The sequence below is a fragment of the Pan troglodytes genome, chromosome 22 (genome assembly GCF_028858775.2).
Source record: "Pan troglodytes isolate AG18354 chromosome 22, NHGRI_mPanTro3-v2.0_pri, whole genome shotgun sequence".
Classification (NCBI taxonomy): Eukaryota; Metazoa; Chordata; class Mammalia; order Primates; family Hominidae; genus Pan; species Pan troglodytes.
The window spans coordinates 33,586,625-33,605,238 of record NC_072420.2 but is presented as its reverse complement, the minus strand read 5'-3'; the positions used below and the strand labels follow the sequence as shown (position 1 = coordinate 33,605,238).

Below are 18,614 nucleotides of genomic sequence, written 5' to 3'. Positions count from 1 at the left end.
ACAGTGTATAACTGTCCCCTTTTCTCCACAGCCTCAGAAGCATCTGTTGGTTTTTGACTTTTTAGTAACAGCCATCCTGACTGGTGTGAGGTGGTATCTCATTGTGGTTTTGGTTTTGCATTCTCTGATGGTTAGTGATGATGATAATTTTTTCATATGTTTTTTGGCCACTTGCATGTCTTCTTTTAAGAAGTGTCTGTTTGTGTCCATTCCCCATCTGTTAATGCGGTTATTTGGTTTTTGCTTGTTGATTTAAGTTCCTTATAGATTCTGGATTTTAGACCTTTGTCAGATGAATAATTTGTGAATATTTTCTCCCCCTCTGTAGGTTGTCCATTACTCTATGGATAGTTTCTTTTGTTGTGCACAATGTCTTTAGTTTGATTACATCTCACTTGTCAATTTTTGTTTTTGTTGCAGTTGTTTTGGGGGTCTTGGCCAAAAATTCTTTGTCAAGGCCGATGTCAAGAAGGGTATTTCCTAGGTTTTCTTGTAGGATTTCTATTGTTTGAGGTCTTACATTTAAATCTTTAATGCACCTTGGGTTAATTTTTGTATGTGGTGAAATGTAAGGGTCCAGTTTCAATCTTCCGCATATCGCTAGCCAGCTATCCCAGCAACATCTATTAAATAGGAAGTCCTTTCACCATTGCTTGTTTTTGTTGGCCTTGTCGAAGATCAGATGGTTGTAAGTGTGTGGCTTTATTTCTGAGTTTTCTATTTTATTCCATTGGTCTATGTGTCCATTTTGGTGCCAGTATCATGCTGTTCTGGTTACTATAGGCTTACAGTATAGTTTGAAGTCAGGTAGTATGATGCCTCCAGCTTTTTTTTTTTTTTTTTTTTTTTTGTGCTTAGGCTTGCTCTGGCTATTCTCAACCCCTTTCTTTACCCCCAAACACTTTAGTGTATGTTTCCCAAGAACATGGCATGGAGAGTCTCTGATCATAGCACAATTAATCAAACTCAGAAAATGTAATGTTAACATAATACCATTATCTAATAGATAGCCCATATTTAATTTTTGCCAATCATCCTAAAAATGTGCTTTGGGACAATTTTCCCCTGACCCAGGCTCCAATCTTGATCATGTATTGCAGCTTGTTGCCATGTCTCTTTAGTCTCTGTTAATCTGGAAAAGTTCCTTAGCCTTTCTTTGTCTTTCATGTCATAACATTCTTGAAGAGTGCAGGCCAGTGGCTTTGCAGACTATTCCACAATGTGAATTCAAGCTGCTTAATTGTGCATTTGACAGGTGTATTACATAAGCAATGTTGTGCCCTTCTCAGTGCATCATATCAGGAGCCAAATGATGTCAGTTTGTCCCATTGCGAGTGGTGTCGACTTTGATCACTTCCATAGGGTGGGGTCTGCCAAGTTTCTTCACCTGATTACTATAATTCCCTTTGTAATTAATAAATAATCTGTGGAGAAATACTTTCAGAGAATTTAATACCTTGTCCCTCTTCAAACTTTCATCCAATAGTTTTCATGTCCATCAGTGTTTCTTGTCTTTAGCTCCAAGCCTTATTGCAAGTCAGTCTTGGACCGATTCACCTTCCCCAGTGGAAAGTTCTTATGAATTATAGCTGCCACTCACCCCTGGGGGAGGGAGTCACTGCTCCCTTCTAACATTTGATTCTGGTATCAAATGTTAGATGGGTACAGGACCCATCACCTAATCTGCCCTAGTAGAACTAAGTTGGTATGTTTAAGCCAATCTTTGTTTACGGGCACCACAGAAGAAAGGAGACATGAAGGTCTGATACCATTCCTCAGAAGCCACCTTTCTTCCATCACCTGGGACTGCCTGACCTTGACCACCCTCTCCTAGACTCCTCAATATTACCTTGTCAAGAGACAGAAAAGGTTCCTGATCTGGAGGAACTTCTACTTGCGCAGTTCCCACCAGAGCTTTCCACTGTTCTTCAATGACCACAGTGGGCTTCAGTCCTTTTCAGGGAAGGTCCCTGGATCCATGGGGTCTGGCCTCACTCTAAAGCCCTCCACAGTATATTCACTATCTTGATTGGGAATGTTCCTACTCCATATGCACATGCAGTATGTGTGCGATGTCCATGTATTGTGTATGGTCTGGGAGAGGACGGGGAGAAGACACCTTATAACCAAGGACTTAAAGTGAGAATTTAACACAAATAGCTGTTAACTAGTTATAAAATTGTTTAAAAGTTAACTGGAAAGTCACAGATGGAAGTAGCAACTACAAGAAGCAGCACCACTCTTAGGGCTGGCAGAAACAAAGGGAAGAGGTATTTTTAAAACATATAATGTAATGACTCTGAGGAACAGAAACTCAGATCTCAGAGGACAGGGCCCTGCCCAACTGCTGATGATGTTTCTGGGCTAACAAGAGGGACCTTGTAGGGCTTAAATTCAGTTCTGTGAGGAAGATGCTCCTGCCAGCTAGTGCTGGTCCTCAAGGTGGGGGAGTGGTACAATGAGGTAGGATCTATAACTGTTGGAAACACCGCTCACTGCATGCAGCTCCTACTGTGTGAAAGAACTGCTGCTGCTGGGGTGAAGAAGCATGCTTGGGTGATGCACAGAGGGACAGGAAGCAAACAAGAAGGAGCAGGTTCCTTTTTTCTGCTCCAATCTTTTAGCTTCTCTTCAGTACACCCTCTTGGCAGAGCCTAACATGGAGCCTGCAGGGAAAGTGAATGTGTGGTTTGTAAAACCTCTGCTCCAATCCAATAGCATAGAGCAGAATTTAGAAGGGTGAGTCTGGAGCTGAAAAACAACAATAAATAGCACATCTTCAAATTTAAAATGATGGTGTCTCTCAAAAGGATATAGCCCATGAGGATTTATAGTGGGTGCCAAATAGCAAGAAAGATGGTCTCTCAGGACAATAGTTTTATTTTCTATATAGTCGTCTTGAAGGGTGGGCTCCCATCTGACTGGAGGACAGAACAGACTTAGATAAGTTGGGTGTGGCCAATTGTTACCCAAGCCTCTGGTTGAGCAGCTTTGGGGAAGAGGAAGGGAGGGAGGTAGATCTGAGGATAGTATGTGTCATAACAAAAGACAATCCGATGGAAACAACCCAAGCATCTATCAACAGATGAATTGATAAAGAAAATGTGGCATATCCATACAACGGAATATTATTCAGACATGGAAAGAAAGAAAGTTCTGTGCATGCTACAACATGTAACATGTTGGAAATATTATATAAAGTGAAATAATCCGGGCACAAAATGACAAATGTTGTATGATTGTATTATTCCACTTGTATGACATTTTTAGAATAGGCAAGTTTCTAGAGAGAGAAAGTAGGTTAGAGGCTACCAGTGGCTTGGAAGAGGAAGAGTGGGGAGTTATTGGCTAATAGTTACAGGGGATGCCCTCTGCCTTCTTCTCTAGCTCTTCAAACCCTCTTATAAGCATCATTCCCTACATTAAATGCCTTTCCACATTTCAGGGTCCTGCACTCATCCAGTTCCCCTACTTTGAGTGGGAGAGTGACATTTCTCATCTTTTTAGAGTAGTTCATATATTCACAATAACTCACCCTTTATTTTAATTTAATTGCCCTCTTCAGAGCCCCATAGTCTTCCCAAGCACCTCCCTGGCTCAAACATTTGTCTCAGTAACAATGTCATTTGCTGAGCCTCAGTTTCCTCATCTAGAAAACGAGGATGGCTGGGTGCAGTGGCTCATGCCTGTAATCCCAGCACTTTGGGAGGCTGAGGCGGGTGGATCACAAGGTCAGGAGATCGAGACCATCCTGACCAACATGGTGAAACCCCATCTCTACTAAAAATACAAAAAAATTAGCTGGGCGTGGTGGCATGTCCCTGTAATCCAAGCTACTTGGGAGGCTGAGGCAGGAGAATCACTTGATCCAGGGAGTCGGAGGTTGCAGTGAGCTGAGATAGTGCCACTGCACTCCAGCCTGGCGACAGAGCAAGACTCCATCTCAAAAGCAAAGAAAATGAGGATACTGATCCCTGATATGCAAACTTGTTCTGAAGATAAAATGAGTTATTATCCAATGGAAAAGCTGTGTTATAGATGAATGCATAAAATGTTAGATCCATGAAAAGTTGATTAGTAAGCATGACTTCCATGAGTTGACCAGTGAAGAAATGATGGTATTTGCCTATCTTTTAAAAGAAATATGTGGTATATGTATTGGTATAAATGCTATATATTCATCTATATATTTTTCAAAATGTGTGTGCAGTAATACATATTAAGATTTAGAAATTCTAAATGCAGGCTGAATGCTTAAATGTCAAGTTTAAGTTACAACACAAGGTCTGCAAAGTGTGGTCATAATCATTTAAGACATTATGACTCACTCAATATTTACATTTTAGAAGTAATTTATTTTATTGCAACCACCAATAACCAACTGAAAAACTTCTAAAATTCAAGATAAACTTTCTGTGGCCAAGTCCACGCTCTGATCAGCAGCCATTCTCTCATTAACACTTGTGGCCCCGCTGATTTCTGCTCTCATTTGCACTGTGTAAAAGGCCTCTGACAACCTCCTTTCCACCCTGTTCAAACAAACAATAGTCTTTGGAGCAAAGAAGGAAATCTGTAGCAGGTGAAAGTTTAGTTTTAATGATGGAGACACCAAATTGTTTTTAAAGTTGAAATATATAAAAGGCTCCAAACACACTTTAACGTCTCATTTCTCACAATTACCTCATTATAGTTTACCAAATATTTTACTTTGAATCACAGGATCTTTGAAAGAAATTCCAAAACTAACCTTTTGCACATACGTAGCTTATTAGCAACGGAAAAATTACTTTTCTCTCTGATTGTGAATTTTTTTTCTCTCCAGAACATAAAATAAAGACATAAACTTATAGGGCTTAGAGGTTGTGACCAGTGACATTTTCACATTTTCTTGAGGAAAGAAAATCTAGCTTGAGAGGGTAAAAAAAAAAAAAAAAAAAAAAAGTGTAAGATTGGTCATTTGTATCTACATGCAGCAAAGGAGCTATTAGGCACTGACAAGCTACTCAGATCAGAACACCCAAGACTGTTGTCGTTTCTCTTCATGCCCTGCCATCATTGAATCAGGTTATTTAATTGGTGTATAAAAAGTCACCTTAACACAATTCATGGTCACCTTTCTCTGAAATCTTCATGACAAAGGATTTGTGAAAACTTTTCTAAACAAACATAATCTCTCCAATGTTCAGCTATATATAGGAAGAAGAAATGTCAACATTGATATACAGAATCCCTTTCCTTGAGACCTCTTTCCCACTAAAACCCAGAGGTAGCATTAGATAGAAAGACCAGATATGCCCTGGCAAGGATGGTAACAGAGTATATTAGTCAGGGTAAATTACACAAGCTGCAGTAACAAACATCCCCCAAACCTCTGTGGTTTAACACATTACAGGTTTATTTCTGCTTATACCACAATCCATTTTAGATTGAAAATTTCCCTCCCAAGCAGTAACTCAGGATCCCAGACTCCTTTCATCTTGTATAGCACCATTTTTAACACATGGCCTGCAAGGTTGCTGTGAAATAGAAAGAGCCTGTGGAAAGCAGATACTCAATTGTCTAAGTTTGGTCAGGGTGCATATTTCTTTGGCTAGAACTAGTTTTTTTGCCAGATCTAAACACAAGGGATCTGGGAAAGTAGTGAAAATTGTACATAAGAAAGGGTCAGTGAGTCTGCTGGAATAATGAAGTGGTCTTGGTTGGAGGAGGTTCTAAAAACTGGGCTCCTGGATCCCAGAACACAGTAAAATACCAATGAGTTGCACTCACTTCAATAAAACAAATTACTCTTCAATTTGTCTCAACAAATTCTATTCACTTCCAGTGATATGGTTTGGCTGCGTCCCCACCCGAATCTCATCTTGAATTGTAGTTCCCATAATCCCCCCATTTCATGGGAGGGACCCAGTGGGAGGTAATTGAATCATGGTGGCGGTTACCCTCATGCTGCTATTTTTGTGATAGTAAATGAGTTCTCACAAGATCTGATGGTTTTATAAGGGGCTTTTCCCCCTTTTGCTCAGCACTTATCCTTCCTGCTAGCATGTGAAGAAGGATGTGTTTGCTTCCCCTTCCACCATGATTGTAAGGTTCCTGAGGCCTCCCCAGCCATTCAGAACTGTGAGTTAATTAAACCTCTTTCTTTTATAAATTACCTAATCTCAGGCAGTTCTTTATAGCAGCATGAGAATGAACTAATACACCCGGTTATTCTTACGTGTCCCTCATTTTACATGATTAGACATGCATTTGATTTTGTAAGTATTCTCTAGAATTTAGCAAAGTCCAATGCATTATCAAATACAATTTAAAAACCAACAAGTTGGCTTGATCTAAGTGCTCCTTGAGGATGAGGGCTGAGTTTTACTCCTTTTGATGGGACCAGAAGGTAGGATATGGCACTCAATGTTTGTCAAACAAGTTAATTAATGAGCAATGTTGCTGACATATTTAAATCTCAATTTTTGAAAATCTGTATCTATCCTAGGCTGTCCCCTGGAATCACTTTCCAATTTTCCATCCTAACTGCTTTCACAGTTCTAGCCTAAAGGCTGCCTCCTGTGGATATGTGGTAGAACAGTGATGAGTCACATGACTAAATATCTCATCCTACAAATGACCCCTCCCCACCATCACCAACACTGTTTCCAACCAGATGAAGGTGGACTTACGCGTTGATTACTGATCCATCAAAGGAATTCCTGACCACAAAATGAATTAACCTCCTCCCCCCAATTAATACTTAGTAAGCCATGAGTATGGGAACCTGATTTATCTTTTTCCAATGATATTAACTTTAGACTTCATTCTCTTATTTACTCCTCATGCTAACACCAAGGAGAGGTAATTTTGCAGATGAGGAAAATGAGGCACATAGATGTTAAGTAACTTGCACAAGGTCATACAGCCAGGACATGCAAGAACCAGAATTTGAACTCTACAGTAATTCTATATGGGCCAGGGGTGGTGGCTAACATTTGTAATCCCAGCACTTTGGGAGGCTGAAGCGGGCAGATCACTTGAGCTCAGGAGTTCGAGACCAGTCTGGGCGACACGGTGAAACCCCATCTCTACTAAAAATAGAAAAATTATCTGGGCGTGATGGTGTGTGCCTGTAAGTCCCAGCTACTTGGGAGGCTGAGGCAGGAGAATCACTTGAACCTCAGAGTCAGAGGTTGCAGTGAGCTGAGCTCACACCACTGTATGCCAGCCTAGGCAACAGAGCAAGACTTCGTCTCAAAATATATACATACGATTTTACAAGGCCAAGAGGGATAGGGTATAATTCAAATTTAGTTGGGTCAAGCATCAATTTTAAGAAGGTCCTTACCTGAAAGAGGTGGGCCAAGATCTGATTTCTAGAGTTCTGAGGAGAAACAGCTTTTGCCAAGTAAAGCACATTTTCAGTCACGGAGCCTGGAGAAAGGACTAGCAGCATCCAGGTGGGGAGCAGATTCATCCACCTGCCATCAGGGATCCAGGGCTGTGCTCCAGAGTCACCGTTTTCCTAAAGACCTCGAGGCTGTCATAGAGGAAAAGCAGGAAGTTAGGTCTAAGGGGGATTCTGCTCATGCTCAGAACAGGAGCCCTTTGCTATGGTGTTCTCAGTCCTCCTCTCTGGCCAGGAAGGAGCTTCTAGGTAGTCTTCTAGGCTGGGATTTCCTGGTCCTCCAGACACAGGAGTGCTAACAGAAGCCAGGCTGACAGTACAAGAGAGGAAACGAAAATGCAAAACACTCATCCCTAGCTCCCTAAAGAAAAAAAAATGGGCCAGGCAGGGTGACTGTAATCCCAGCACTTTGAGAGGCTGAGGCAGGAGGATTGCTTGAGGCCAAGAGTTCAAGACTAGCCTAGGCAACATAGTGAGATCCCATCTCTACAAAAAATTTAAAAATTAGTCAGGTGTGATAGCGTAAACCTGTAGTTCCAGTTACTCAGGAGGCTGAGGTGAGAGGATCATTTGGGCCCCAGGAGTTTGAGGCTGCAGTGAGCTAGGATTGCACCACTGCACTCCAGCCTGGGTGACAGAACGAGACCCATGAAAGGAAGAAAAGAGAAAAGGAAGAAAAAAAGGGGGAGACAGAAAGAGAGGGAGAGAGACAGAGAGAGACAGAAAGAGAGAGACAGAGAGAAATAAAGAAGGAAGAAAAGGAAGGAAGAGAGAAGGAAGGGAGAGAGAGAAAGTAAGAAAGAAAGAAAAAAGAAAGAAAGGAGAAAGAAAAAAGAAAAGAAAGAAAGAGGAAAAGAAAGGAAAGAAAGAAGAAAGAAAAAGGAAGAAAGAAGGAAGGAGGGAAGAAAGGAAGTTAGGAAGGAAGGAAGGGAGAGAGAGAGACAGGGAGCAAGAAAGAAAGAAAGAGAGAAAGAAAGAAAGAAAAGAAGAAAGGAAAGAGAAAGAAAAAAGAAAGAAGAAAGAAGGAAAGAAAATACAAATAGTATAAAAATTTGAAATTTTTATCCAGGTGAAAATAACATTAAGTCAATTAAAGACAGTGTTCTTTCCAGGAGACGCCTACCACATCAGCATTCAGGTAACTTGTGCTCACCCAGACACACACCAAAACCCTCAGTCCCCCATGCCTGAGACTCACAGCCGTCAAGCATCCAGTAGCAGCAATACGTGGGAGGCAGAACTAATATCTTAGAAGGAAATGCCCATTAGACAGAAAAGAGAGCGACAGTGTCATTCCACCAAGCTAACTGACACCAGAGTTGTACAGCTTTGTAAATTCTTTTTGATTATTTGAGGCTATCTATATCACTGATATGCTTTAATGCAAAGTCTTCTGATTTTTCATTGAGAAAAACAAAACTTCTCGGGCTATGGAAAAATCTGTGGCTTGGTTGTCCATGTTTGGCATTAGCCAGCAAAACACTGCTTTTAACTCTGTGGTGCTGGGCCTCTTGTTTTTCCTGCACCCCTTTTTCTTTATCTTTCTTTCCTAGGCATCATTACCATTTGTCAACTTTTCTTTTATGGTTCACACTTCATGTGCCATGTGGCCTCTGCATGGACAATTCGCGACATGGCAGCCTGCTTCTTCAAGGCCAGCAAGAGCACAAAAGCAAATCTGTTTGTAAGTCGGGTTTTGCACGATGTAACATAAGCCCAGGAGTGACAGCCCATCATCTTTGCCACATTCTACTGTGAAGCAAGTCACAGGGCCTGCCCACACTCAAGGGGAGGGCAGCACACAAGGGTGTGAATACCAGGAGGTGCGGACCGTGGGGCCACCACAGGGTCTGTCCCCCACACCAGGTGACTATGAGGCATCCAAAAAAATGGAACATTCTCCTGTGGATAGATGGTGAGGGTCTTTGGCACATCTCTGAGAAAAAAAGTAATTTTTATTATTAGGACAGGGTTTATATTTTGAAATCAAACAAGCCACTTCTAAATGGAAAAGGGGAGCTATTTTTCCATCTGGTAGTCCCTCCAATGCTAGGATGTTTTCTGCAAACACAGCAAGATGTTGACTTCTTTGGGGAAAATTCTGGTCTCTAAAAGTGGGAACAATGGAAGTAGAAGGTGAGGTGGCAGAGCTGCCCCTGTGGGCTTCTCATGAGTGGTCAGAGGAACGGTAGGTCGGGGGCATCCAGAGCTGCATGGTCCAGCACTGGCCACAGCACAGAGCCCCCAAGGCTCAGGCAGGGCTTTCAGCTATTGGGGTAGAACCCTCCCATTTAGGTGATGCCAGGATGAGGTACTATGGAGAGGCCATTTATGGCAAGGCATCCCAAATTCTATGTAATTTCACTTCTGACTAAAGTTTTTTTTTTTTAATTTGTTGAATAGAAAATATTTTCACAGGGAGTTACATACACATAGTGCATATGTATGTGTGTGTATATATAGTATATATGCATGTGTGTAGATAGATAGATAGATAATCATATGTCCTCCCTCCTCTTCCTGATCCCATCTTCTCAATTCTTGTCCTCCCATCACACATATGCTCACAGATAGATAAGCAAGTTTCGTGTTTCTTTTTTTTTTGAGACAGAGTCTCACTCTGTCGCCCAGGCTGGATGGCAGTGGCACGATCTCGGCTCACTGCAAGCTCCACCTCCCTGGTTCACGACATTCTCCTGCCTCAGCCTCCTGAGTAGCTGGGACCACAGGTGCCCGCCACCACAATCGGCTAAATTTTTTTTTTTTTACAGGGTCTTGCTCTGTCGCCCAGGCTGGAGTGCAGTGGCACAATCACAGCTCACTGCAACATCTGCCTCCCAGGCTCAAGCAATCCTCCCACCTCAGCCTCCCGAGTACCTGGGACCACAGGCATGTGCCACCACACCTGGATAATTTTTTGTATCTTTGGTAGAGACGGAGTTTCACCATGTTGCCCAGGCTGGTCTCAAACTCCTGAGCTCAAGTGATTCACCTGCCTCAGCCTCCCAAAGTGCTTGGATTACAGGTGTGAGCCTCTGCGCCTGGCCAGCAAGTTTCTTATGTACATTTCAGGGTATGTGTAAGCAAATATATAGACATATTATTTTTTCTTAATACAAGAGTTCACTCACATGGTGAACTCACTATGCAAGTTAAGTACACATGGTACTCGCCTCTGCTTTTTTGCACATTACAACATATCCTAGAGATTATTCCACAGCAGTCCATACAACACTGCTCATTCTTTACTTACAGCCACATGGTCTTCCATTGTGGAGATGTACTGATCAATTCAACAGTCCTTTACTAATATTGATGGACAGTTGGGTTATTTGTCAATCTTTCACTCTTATCAAGGCTGTTCCCAGGATTGAGATTGTTGGGCAAAAGGATCTATGAATTTCTGCTTTCATATCTATCATTCCGCTGCCCACTGTAGGGGTTGCACAAATTGACATTCTCACCAGCCTTGCATAAGTTTGTCTTGTTTACCCCCAGCCTATCACCAAATTTATGAATTTTTTTTTCAATCTGCTAAAAGAAAAGCCACCAATACCGAAGTTTCTGAAAATCAAGTGTGTCACTGGAATATTGATTTCTTCTTTGGCAGAACTTTTTTTTTTGTAGTAAACTACACATAATGTAAAATTTGCCATTTTAACCATTTTAAATGTACAATTCAGTGGCATTAACTGCATTGACATTGTTGGGCAACCATCACCCCTATCCATCTCCAGAACTTTTTCATCTCACAGAACTGAAACTCTGTACTCGTTCAACACTAACTCCCCATTCCTCTTCCCCTAGTCCCTGGTAACCACAATTCTGCCTTCTGTCTCTATGAATTTGACTACTCTACATTCCTCAAATAAGTTGAATCATACAGCATTTGTCATTTTGTGTCTGACTTATTTCATTTAGCATTCTACCCTCAAGATTCATCATGCTGTAGCATGTGCCAAAATTGTAGTCCTTATTTAAGGCTGAATAATATCCCGTTGTATGTACGTACCGTATTTTGTTGGATCCATTCATCCATCAATGAACCCGTGGGTTGTTTCCACCTTTGGCTGTTGTGAATAATGCTGCTGTGAACATAGGTGTACAACTATCTTTTTGAGTCCCTGCTCTCAAGAAGGAGGGGCATCTTCCCTCCTTCTCTAGCAGGTATAAAATGAACCTCACCCCATAAGTTGCAATGGAGGAGCCCTGGTGTTTTGTTCTCTTTACCTACCCGGGAGAATTCCATTCCAGGCTGCCTTTTCTCTAAAAGCAAGGTGCACACACACTGCAGTCCACTCCTTGGAACTATTTGGGACCTTAACATCACACTTTTCCAATGGACAGTGCAGGCCATGTGATTTCTTAAATTAAATATCATGCAACTGAAAGCAATCAATGGAAGTCAACAGACAACATCTAGAAGAAGGCGCAGCAATGGTCTTCCTCTCCTTTGTGTAGACCAGAGTGTGACATCCAGTGCTAAGGAATGCATCTGAACGGGGATGTAAAAGGAAAGGAATGTATTCAAAAAAGAGGAGCTGGGATGCTCAGGGGAATAAAATCCTGCATTACAAGAGACACAGCTGAAAGGGCTGGGATGAAGAATTGAGAGAACAAACATATGACAGTATTTTTTAATATTTGAAACATATGACAGTGTCTGTTAATATTTGAAAGGCTGTCGTGAGGAAGGCAGATTTGATATTGATGACCTCAAGAGAAGCAAATGGAGTCACTAGGTATGAGTTCTAAGGAGAGAGATTTGGGGTTTATTATAAAGAAGTGTCCAAAGATGGAATCAGTTTCTTCACAAGGCTGTAGAGTGAGTTTCCTGTTCCTGGAACTATGTAAGTCTTGACTACATAGTTTCTTGACTGGATTGAGAGGGAGGGAAAGCAGGCATTGGTCTTCCTTCATTTTACACATACAAATAGCTGAGGATCTCCTACGTGTTTAAAGGCTGGAGTTGGCTTCTATGTGTTCCCTTTTTCTTTTTTTCCTAAAGGACAATGGTTGCAGTTAGAACCTCTTCCCAAATATACAAGTACCAGAGATCTCGCAGCAATGAGTGACATTTCAAAGAGCTGATTTCATTTCATGGCTTCTTAAAAGGCCCTTCATTGTTGCTGACTTTAGGGTCAGCCCCTTGTTTCTATAAAAAGCCAGATAGTTTGATTTCTATAAAGAGTCAAATATTTTATGCTTTTCCAGCTATTTGAGGGTCTCTGTCACAACTACTCAATTCTTCCATTGTAGCACAAAAGTGGCCACAGCAATACATAAATAGTGTGACTCTGTTCCAATAAAACTCTATTTGAATTTCACATAATTTTTACATGTCACAAAGTATTTTACTCTTCTGGTTTTTTTTCAACCATTCAAAATGTAAATTCTTACCCTGCGGGCCATAAAGAAAAGTAGACAGCAAACCCTAGAAAATCTCATCAAATCTAAGGAACTGTTGCCCAACCAAGATGCAGGAGGGGACAGAGCTTGGCCTCAGGAACACCTGCCTCCAGGGTCTCCAAAGCTATCAAGAACCTCTCTCTGCCTCTTGTCTCTGTGTCTTGCTTCTGTCAAGCTGTAAGCCATCATTTACCTCATGTAGACAACAGTGTCTACACTGTTGTCACATCTTATAGCTATGGCCGTTGAGACTTATGAGCCGACTGTCTATGTCCCAGGTATGCACATCTTGGGACAAGGAGGCACTGGTCTAGCTGGGTCAGGAACCAACCACAGGAGCAATCATCTGAGGCTGACAGGTCTGGGAAGGTAAGAACATGGCAGATCCCATGGGAACCCCAAGAATGTGGAGGGCAGTTCCCAGACAGACAAGTGGGAGTTTGGGGTGGACCAAGCAAAACTGTCTCCCTTCCATAACTCGCAAAAGAGGATGTGTTTTTGTCCATACACAGGTGTGTGTGTGTGTGTGTGTGTGTGTGTGTCTGTTGGGTGAGACAAAACATCTACACATTTTTTTAAATTCCCAGGATGTGTTCTAATAAAATATTTAGAACACTTGCTAGCTCAATAACTGTCTATGTTATTTTTAAGGATGTATAGGACCAATTAACAACACCACAGAAAAAGAGATATCTGAGGCATGCAGGGAAGAGAGGTCACACTAATTATATTTCATCTGCAAATTTTAGCATTCTTCCTTGTTTTGACCCAGGATTTGATAAGCATCTTTCATAGAAAAACTTTTTCCATCACTTGCTGGTTTCCATTTCTGGGCCCAACACTTGCTCCCATTTCGGAGAGAAAATGTTGATGATTCTCCTGCTTTTCTCACAGGGAAGTTGCTGTTCTTTTAGCAGACATTTAATAGCTTCTCAACACAGTCAGAGCCCAGAGGTCACTATGATACCCAAAGGTCTCATTCTGAGATATCACCACAGGGAGGATGGCTTGGGGACAGCTGGCTGGCTGTCCACCTGTTTCAGTCTGTCTGTTAGTTCCTGGAAAAGTGTGGGGTTTCACAGCCTGATCAGATGAGCAAACCCATATATACCAAACCCTCCATGTATGTAAGACACCCAGGGACACCACATGTCCCTGTGGGCCTGCAGAAGGGCTGAGAGTCTCATGGGCAAGAAGAGAATTGGGACCAAGACAAGGATGCTGCAGACTGTGGGAATCTAGAACCAGGGGCTGTCCCAGGGACCAGAGGCTTTAACAGCAAAAGCCACAAAAAAGGTGATGGTGAACTGTGAGGCAGTTTCCAAATCTGCGAGCATCTTCTTCATCCTTAACAGTAGAAATGGAATGCAGCCCTCATTCCTGGACTGTACCGAATGCAGGAAAAGAGAATGTCGGGGGCTCACAGGGCTCAGCACAGTGGGGTCCCTGTCTACAAAATTATCTGCTAGGTATTTTGGTAAAGGGGAAAAACTGAAAGATTAACCAGACCAACCCATGTCAAGACTATTAGGTGCCAGAGGAAGAGACTGAAGATGCATGAGAGGGAGCAAGTTGTGTTTATGGCTGTGTAGTACCCAGGAAGGTGCAACCCACATTTGTGAGGTTGTTGTTGGTGGGCAGGTTCAGGCTCTTGACTTCACGGCACAAAAGAATTTGAGAGCGAGTCCAAAGTGAAAGTAGGTAAAGGAGCTTATTGCAAAGCGAAAGTACGCTCCGATAGCTGGGTTGGAGCAGGCTGACAGCGCCCACTGACGCTGAGGGAGCTCCCTTTATAGGAGTCTTACATGATTATTCATGAAGGATGGAAATGGGCATTGTTGTTAAGCATGCCGTGGGAGGTCTCCTGGATGCCCACACACTATTGCTGTACACGCTAGCACATACATCCCATGTCTCATTAGCATCTGAAATCTCCACCCAGGGGTGTGTTTTTAGCATTAAAATGAGCATGGTTCAACTTAAGGACATTGGTTGTGGACTTGTGCACCTGTGCGGACTTGGGGATTTTTCCCTTTTGCCCCTGCTCCTCTCTGCTCCAGGATGTCCTAACCAAGAGCCTCAGATGCAGTTTGTGCACTGTCGGGTGGTTTGGTCTCTCCGTAAGTTTGACAACTTTCCTGTTTCCTTTCAAGGGAGGCTGTGATCACCCTCTCCAACCTACCTCAAGGTGAGCACCATTTGTCTTCTGGGTGTCCTTCTTTCCCTCTTTTGGTAACTCCTCCCTCTTTTGGCATCCTCATCTATTCAGCAAACATCAATAGAGGACATCATATGTGCCGAAGACTCCCTCAGGGGTGTCTGGGGGTGGGTAGAAAGTACATGATTAAAAAATGATGAGTTCATGTCCTTTGTAGGGACATGGATGGAGCTGGAAAGCATCATTCTCAGCAAACTCTCGCAGGGATAAAAAACCAAACACTGCATGTTCTCACTCATAGGTGGGAATTGAACAATGAGAACACTTGGACACAGGAAGGGGAACATCACACACCGGGGCCTGTTGTGGGATGGCGGGAGTGAGGAGGGATAGCATTAGGAGATATACCTAATGTAAATGAAGAGTTAATGGGTGCAGCACACCAACATGACACATGTATACATATGTAACAAACCTGCACGTTGTGCACATGTACCCTAGAACTTAAAGTATAATAAACATATATATATATAAAAAGAAAGTACAAGATGATTAAAGGGAAGCTTACGGTGTATGCAGATAATCACACATATGAACCAATAATCAGGATACAATAGGTACTAAAAGAAGGGAAGCCTATTGGGGTGGGCTTCAGAGAGGAGGTGACATTTGCTAGAGGTCCTGAGGGTTGAATAATCTTTGCCAGGTGCAGGAAATGAAAGGCTGCTTTAGGAAGAGGGAGTAGGGTACTGAGTTCTGGGAGAATGGAGAGTTGGTGAGTAATTCAGTGAGATCAGACCTGGGGGTACCTGCAAGATGGTGACCTGAGGTGATGTGGAAGGTTGGATTGGAGTCTGGCTGTCCAGGGTGCTTGGCACATATTAGATGTTCCGTTAATGTTTACTCGAAGGTGAGAGAAAGAAGAATAATAGCAAGCATACAATATTGAAGGTGATAATGACAGTACACATAATAGCTGTTTACTGATGGCCTACCCATTCTTTTTACTGTTTACAAAGTATTGGGAAAGAAAAAAATGACAGAGTTTCAGCTACTTATTACTTTGCACTTCATGGCATTTCTCTACCTCTCTATCCACCACCCATCCATCCATCCTGTCTATCATCAGCCATCTATCTATCTACCTAGGAAAGAAGCAACACAAGAGGAAAAGACAGGAAAAGAGAACTCTGGACCCCTCTGAACTCGAGTCCCTCTGTGACAAGGTGATGGGAGCTAAGACGGCACGGCGAGACCATCTGCCCTGCCTGTCCCAGCATCTGCTCTGGAGAGTGGTCGATCTGAAGCTGGCGCAGGCCCCTATGGGATGCCAAGAGCAGCATCTTAGGGGGGCATTTTCCTCCCAGGGGTGTGCGTAATGCCATTCATGAAAGCCTTTGTGCAGGGGAAGGGCACGACCTCCGACAGAGCTGCCAGAGCTGGCCAGCTCTGAGCCTTGACCCTTGGGTGAAGAGGGCATCGAGTTACCTGGCAAAGCGCAGCTCCTTTTTCAGAACAAGGGCTGAGTTAAAAGTACATATGTTAACATGGAGAACCTTAAAGATTTTCAGGGATGAGCAACAGCAGTAAGCATCTCTATTGATTTCCTGAGATGATCTTTTCACCTGTTCAAAGGGTCAGGTCACTGCCCAGGGCACCATCATCTGGCAGATCAGTGGAAGGGAGCGCTTTTGACAATGCATGGAACAGCGTGCAACAGATCCTGCATGTTGTAGAAACTCTATCTCTGGCATAACTAGAGAGTTTATGAGGATGCAGCACTAGGTAGGGGTATATCCACTTCCATGTGTCACTGGAAGGTGACATCATGCATGAGAGTGAAGCCCAAGGACGCCTCCTACCTGCCAAGCCTGTGCTGTCAGCTGCTGTCCTGGGAAGCCCAGCAGGTACTTATGCCACCGGCATTGACCTCGTGAAAGCCTTTTTTGGAGCCTCACAAAACTGCCTCGAGAGCTCGTTTATGAGCTGTAAAAGAAAATTTGTCTCATTGTAGTCATCTCTCAGTTTAGACTCAAAATGATATAGCTCAAATGGATTGCTATCTTATTCCCCAGACTGGGCTCAACAAGATGCATAGCTGACTTCTGTTAAATTCTTCTACATGCCCGGCACTGCACTTTGCATCATTTGATGCTTTCAAGAACACTGAGAAGTATAAATGATTACTATCTTCATTTTGCAGATGAGGAAACTGAGAATAAATTTGCAACAACTGATTACAGTCAAAAGAACCTGCTGCTGATTCTGAAGAGACATCAGAAGTAATGATACCCATCAGCTTTAAGTGAATTTATTGGCAGCTCATTGAAATAAGCATATTAAAAACCCCTCAAGTTGACCTGTTTGAAAGGGATAGTGCCCGCTATAAACTCTGACTTGCACGTGGCAGGTGCATATAAATGCACTAAATGTGGCCAGTCTGAGTTTAATGATGGAATATTACGATGGTAAAGAGAGTGTCAGCATCAGCAGCTCATTCTGTCCCCCAGTCATTCATTGTTTTTTGAAAGAATTCTTTAGAGATGGAATCTTGCTTTGTTGCCCAGACTGGTCTCAAACCCCTGGCCTCAAGTTATCCTCCTGCCTTGGCCACCCAAAGGCACGAACCACTGTGTCCAACCCATGTTCACCTTTGATGGGCTCCTGAGCTCTCAGTATTGCAATGTTGTTGATTTTTTAAATTATTTTTTTCTTTTTCAAAGTGAGGAAGTCAGTTTCCATCGTCATAGGAATAAGAAGCATAAACTTGCCAACAGAACATAATGAGAAGGAACTGGATTTGAAGTGTGGCCCTCAATTCCTAGCAGTGTGTGGGTGTTTGTCATGTTTTCTAGCTTCCTGGCTCCTTTTGAACACCTCTCTTATTATGGCTTGGGGGTTTCTTTCTTCCTAAAGTAGAGGCCAGATCCTCAATTCCCAGCCTCCTTGTTGGCTATGGAACAGGTACGTGGCTGGGGCTGGGCTCATGGGTGCACCCGTGTAACAATCTTGTTTGGAGGAAACAGGCATTGCAGAGAATCCACTCTCTGGCAAAGATGGTGGTTGTGGAGGCATCTGGTTTTGGGGGGCAGCAGTGACAAAAGTCCTGGAGTTCAGTGTCTGCCATAATAAGCACCAAGTCTGTGCCCAGTGGGCCAGTGGTAGGTCTGTGTTTGGCTGTATGATTGGGTTTCTGGCTACAAGGCCTGTCTTCCAGGCCTCCTAAAGGCTCTGAATTACCTAAGGAACCATTTGATGGGTAGCCTTGCTCCCGAGGTTAGCTGGGGTGGGTTCTTCTGTTTGCTGCTAAGAACCCCAAGGCAGGCAAATAGCCAACCAGTAAAATCTGCAATTGTCAGAGGTGTTTGAAACAGATTGGATCCATCTTGAATACGGGCTGGGTAAAATGAGGCTGAGACCTTCTGGGCTGCATCCCCAGGAGGTCAGGCATTCTAAGTCACAGGATGACATAGGAGGTCAGCACAAGAGGCAGGTCACAAAGACCTTGCTGATAAAACAGATTGTGGTAAATAAGTCAGACAAAAGCCACCAAAACCAAGATAGCGAGGAAAGTGACCTCTGGTTTTCCTCCGTGCTCATTATACGCTAATTATAGTACATTAGCATGCTAAAAGACACTCCCTCCGGTGCCATGAC

At 42.9% G+C, this 18,614-nt stretch overlaps 1 protein-coding gene across 6 annotated transcripts in view; it reads right to left on the bottom strand.

The window, feature by feature from the left end:
* Positions 1 to 18,614, bottom strand: part of LOC100609577 (putative uncharacterized protein C21orf62-AS1) — a 250,016-nt gene that overhangs the window by 119,131 nt on the left and 112,271 nt on the right. For 2 of the 6 annotated variants that reach the window (XR_010154557.1, XR_010154559.1), the window contains exons 3-5: positions 16,820 to 16,943; positions 14,982 to 15,118; positions 7,331 to 7,522 (exon numbers count right to left, since the gene is read on the bottom strand). The gene's annotated coding sequence lies outside the window, so the exon portion shown is untranslated. Of the gene's footprint in view, positions 1 to 7,330; positions 7,523 to 12,014; positions 12,393 to 14,981; positions 15,119 to 16,819; positions 16,944 to 18,614 lie in introns of those variants that run through there. The other 4 variants (XR_010154558.1, XR_010154560.1, XR_010154562.1 and 1 more) reach the window with 3 other exon arrangements.